This window comes from Leptodactylus fuscus, chromosome 2, assembly GCF_031893055.1.
Source record: "Leptodactylus fuscus isolate aLepFus1 chromosome 2, aLepFus1.hap2, whole genome shotgun sequence".
Taxonomy (NCBI): Eukaryota; Metazoa; Chordata; class Amphibia; order Anura; family Leptodactylidae; genus Leptodactylus; species Leptodactylus fuscus.
In genome coordinates, this window is record NC_134266.1 from 182657829 (window position 1) to 182663392 (window position 5564).

The window sequence follows — 5564 nt, forward strand, 5'->3', positions numbered from 1 at the left end:
TTGACTTTTTAGTAAATTTATTTATAAAATTCTGCTACTTTTCCACGGCCTAAGAAGTTTCATATGGGAATATTTCCTTATATATGAGAACTGTTTCATATTTGTGTTTCAAAATTAACATCAGTTATTGCTGTTCAGCAAAATACTTTTGGAAATGAATTGTGTCCGCAGGAAAGTCATGTTCATTGTGATTGTTCAGAAACCATAAATGTATAATGACTTTGTGTATGCAACGAATGTATATGATGAAGTGGGGGTGGGGTGGGGAAGTAATTTATGAGCATCATTGCTGATGTGATTTGTCACTAACCTGTATCATTGACTGACCGAATATTAAATGTAAACTTTTTCTTAACGTTGTTTCTTACATTGTGTCTTGTGGATGCTATAACCCAAGCCTGGCTCAAAATATAGATCAAAATAGGACTAGTCTACCGAAACCTCTACTGAAATAGAATCTGCATCTGCCTATATAATAATTACATTTGCGACTGGGTTGCTATAAAAAAAAAGGAAAAAAAAAATATAGTGCGAAACTGTGCCTAATACTGCGCAATTTTGTCCAACAAAAAACGAACAACATGAAGGAAATTCAACGGATCCCCTTATATTCAGTGGGGTCCACCAGGATCCTCTATTTCGTCATATGACCGATTCAATAATGGAACATAATTATGCAGGAGAAGGGGGAGTTTGCAGACTTGTTCAGAAATTACCACGAGCCCTGACCAATTTTTTTAATGTAGATTGTGAACCCCATATAGGGATCACAATGTTTTGGTTTTTTTTTTCCCCCCTTATCAGTATGTCTTTGTAGAATATCAGAATGCCTATCAGTATGTCTTTGTAGAATGGGAGGAAAGCCACGCAAACACGGGGAGAACATACAAACTTCTTGCAGATAACATAAGATAATCCTTTAATAGTCCCACAGAGGGGAAATTTCAGTATGTTTCAGCTGCATAGTAATACAGATACATGATAATACACAGTAAATATTACAGAAGTAGTAGACACACATATGCTAAGAAAGATATACTAGGAGTCCATAGCAGCTTAGGAACAGAGAAGAAAGAAGGAGGACATTCATAATCATTAGTTCTCTGTGCGGAGTGATCTTCGCTTGGTCTGATGTAGATTATACAGCCTGGTCGCGGTTGTAAGGAAGGACTTGGGATAGCGCTCCTTCTCACACTTGGGGTGAAGCAGATGGTCACTTACAATGCTGCCAAGTGCCATCAAGGTCTCATACATGGGGTGGGATTTGTTCTCCCGCATGGAGGTCACCATGGACAGTATCCTTCTGTCACCCACCACCTGTACTGGGTCCAAGGGGCTCCCCAGGACAGAGCTGGCCCTCCTGATCAGCCTGTCCAGTCCATTTCTGTCCCTGGTTGATATACTGCTCCCCCAGCAGGCTACACCTAAAAAGATGGCTGAGGCAACCACAGAGTTGAAGAAGGCCCTAAGAAGTGTCCCCTGGACTCCGAAGGCCCTCAGCCTCCTGAGCAGGTAGAGTCTGCTGTGGCCCTTTCTGTGCAGCACCTCCAGGTGATCAGCCCAGTCTAGTTTATTATTGAGGAGCACACCCAGATACTTATAGGTCCTGACTATCTCAATACATGTTCCTTGGATCTCCACCGGGGTCGGAGCATTCCTCCGTTTCCCAAAGTCCACCACCATCTCCTTGGTCTTCCCAGCATTAATCCTGAGCTGGTTCCGCTGGCACCATTCAACAAAATCCCGGTTTAAGTCTCTGTATTCCCTATCGTCGCCATCAGTGATAAGGCCGACTATAGCAGAGTCATCAGAGTACTTCTGTAAGTAACAGCTGGAGGAGTTGTGCCTAAAGTCAGCAGTGTACAGTGTGAAGAGAAATGGGGCAAGAACTGTACCTTGTGGTGCCCCTGTACTACAGATCACAGTGTCAGACACACAGTCCTGGGCTCTCACATACTGAGGGCGGTTTGTCAGGTAGTCTAAGATCCAGTTGGACAGGTGATGGTCCACTCCACCAAGGTTGAGCTTCTCCCTCAGTAGCTCTGGCTGAATGGTGTTGAACGCACTGGAGAAATCAAAGAACATTATTCTCACAGTGTTCCCGGGTTTCTCCAGGTGAGAGAGAGCTCTATGAAGAAGGTGGATGATGGCGTCATCTACGTCAGATGTTGTTCCTGGCGGGATCCGAACCCAAGACTCCAGCGCTACAAGGCTGCAGTGCTAAACACTGAGCCACCGTGTAGCCTAACCAATGTTTTTGGTCAGTGGTGAATTTGAGAACATTTTGACAGTTTATAGTATTTTCCCTACGGACAGAATGTATTAGGGACTCAGAGGATTTTTTTTTTTTTTTTTTTTATTACAGACTATGTTCTAGAGTCTTTTATGTAAATTCTGGTTTCCCGACTTGCTTCTCAGAGCTAGCCAGGGTGGTCTATCCTTATGCCATACAGAGGACATCTCCCTATGTGTGAGCATGTATACAGGTTAAGTTGCGAGTCAGAAGTGTGAAACCTGGGATCTTAAATAATTTGTTACAATCCTCTCTTGTATTGTGTGTAATGAAGAACATGTTCACATTCTCAAATAACATGACAAGTTTACTGTAAATCACAGGTTACATTTTTGTTATGATACTTTCTGCATAGGTTTTCTATTCTCTTATATGACCCTGGTTTGTCATCTACAAATCTATGATCATGATGTTCAAAGAATATATTCTATTGGGCTTCTAATTGACTTCTACATTGGCACCAGATCATGTGACAATGGGCTTCCAATGTATCTGTGCTGTAGGTCTACTTATAACCCAGTTTACAGTGCAGTACACTGCAGTGTGTTCCTATACAAGGGTCCCACCCAGTATGAACAAGAAGATCAAGTTCCCAAGTACTATGGAGACTTTGAATAATGCAAGGTACTTTTGTTTGTCACACCAATTAGATGATAGAAAGTTAATGATTTAGAGATTTCATGAGAAATTTACACACATGGACAAAATTGTTGGTATCCTTACGTTAAAGAATGAACCCACAATGGTCAATGAAATAACTTGAAACTCCAAATCAACACCGACAATCCAAAATGGTCAGACATCACTTTTGAATTGTGGTTCAACAGAACAATTTTAATAAACCAACTAATGAAATTTGCCCTAAACTTAAAGGGGTTATCCAGGTTTTTAATATTTACGTCCTATCCTTAGGTTGGTCCATCAATATTAGATCTGAGGGGGTTGGTTTCTAATAATGATGTCTTCTCCTTAGGATAGACTATCAATATTAGATCTGCGGGTGTCCAACACCTGGAATCCCCGCAGAATACTGGTACCCATGTAGCGTGGCTCTCAGTATTGTTTACATACATCGCAAGCCTCAGTACTTACTCGAAATTTTAACTGTAGCAGCAAGTGTAGGTAAGTATTACAGTGCTGCTGTACTTACACCTGCTGCTACAGTATGTATGGGGAGTCAGAAACATGGCTCCCAATATGTAAAGAATACCAAGAGCCATGATCTCTGGATATTGGTGATCTGCAGGGGTCTTGGGTGTTGGACCCCTGCAGATCTAATACTGAAAGCATGTTCTAAGAATAGGCCATCAATGTTATAAATCAGATAACCACTTTTAATATTTTGTTCCACAACCTTTTGAGGCAATCCGTCCAATAAGTCTCATGAGCAAACTGCTCCAGCGGTTTCAGGTATGCAGAAGCCATGGATGGTAAGTATAACGGAGTGGATGGGAGGGGAATGGTAGTGACCATCCATTTCAAGAAATGGAGAAATGGAGCGTTACCAGATAATTTGAAAATGTTCCTGGGGTGGTCACTGGACTGCCCCAGGGATATGGATAAATAAATATAAAAAATTTTAAAATTAATAGTTATTTAAAAAGTAGGAGATTGTTTAGATTAGTGTAGGGATTTCAAGTTATCCCGAACAACCCCTTTAAGCCTGAGGATAGAAATGCAGCTTTTGCTGCGTTTTTATGAACCAAAACCAGGAGTGGATTACGCAGAAGGAATGCATCATGATTTATTTTTTTTAGCAGAGTTTTTCATTGCAATATAAATATATATACATATATATATATATATATATATATATATATATAGTATAGATGTTTCTGCAGGTATAATTAATATGCTACAATTTTCAAAAACTCATGTAAAAAAAAAAAAAACTCGTGTAAAAACACCAACTTTAGATTTAAAAAATTCTATAGTGGATAAGTCATAAGCGGTTATAAGTTTGTCCAACGCCCTCAGTATGGCTCTTAGGGGAATGTCCTGAGGCTATATAATAGTGTCAGTGTGCCATTTCAGTAAGGCCCTCTGACAAGTGAAACTGTAGAATTGATACAGGAATCCTTGTGGAAAGCTAGATCACTATTCAGTATCCTAAAGAAAATGCTTAAGACCTGGGCCCCACATTGCAAAAATGCAGCGTTTTGGCTGCAGTGGACACAATGTGGTAAAAACACTGCATTTTACATTTCCTACAAAGTGGATGTGATTCTGGCTAATCCTATCCACACATTACAGGAAAAAATAATCAGCAGCAGGAATGCTGTGATTTCAAAAATGCTCATGTGAATTATACCTGCAGAAATTCTAGCGTTTTCCCTATAGGTATAATAGAAGCAGAAAGTTCACAGAGGAAAACTGCAGACTTTCTGCAAAGCAATTTTTGGCTCTGGCTCGCTACGTGGGACCTTAGCCTAAAGTGGTTTTCTAAAACCAAAAAAATAGAGTACACTAAAAATTAACTTTACATAATCCGGTTAAAAGTAGATAAATTTAATTAAAAAGTAAAAAGAATTGAACATATAATGGAATGTGACACAGACAATGCTAAATCCTAAAGAGTTATGTTTGACGCAGACCTTTCCTTCAGCCCTCATATTGAATCACTCGCACGTTCATGTCACCTCCACCTCAAAACCATCTCCAGAATACGCCCTTTCCTTACCAGAGATACACTAAAGACACTTATTGTCTCTCTGATTCATTCTCGCCTTGACTACTGTAACTCCTTACTAATCGGTCTTCCCCTCACTAAACTCTCCCCTCTACAATCTATTATGAATGCAGCAGCCAGGCTCATCTATCAGGCTAGACGCTACAGCGATGCCTCCGGTCTGTGCCAGTCACTACATTGGCTGCCTATTCATTATAGAATAAAATATAAAGTTATTACTCTCATCCACAAGGCTCTCCATAATGCCGCACCTCCCTACATTTCTTCCCTCATCTCTGTCTACCGCCCAACCCGTGCTCTCCGCTCACTCAATGACCTAACACTTACATCCTCTATTATCAGAACCTCCCACGCTCGTATACAAGACTTCTCCCGAGTTGCACCACTTCTCTGGAATTCTCTATCCCGGAAAATCAGATTAACTCCCAATTTCTACAGTTTCAAACACAAACTAAAGACACATCTTTTCAAATAGGCCTATCACAATTTCTAATGTAAACCCTTCCGTACTATAATTAGAATCCCCAAAATTTAACCCTCCTCTGTCCCTGCTCCCACATTTCCCCACATGATATGATGCCA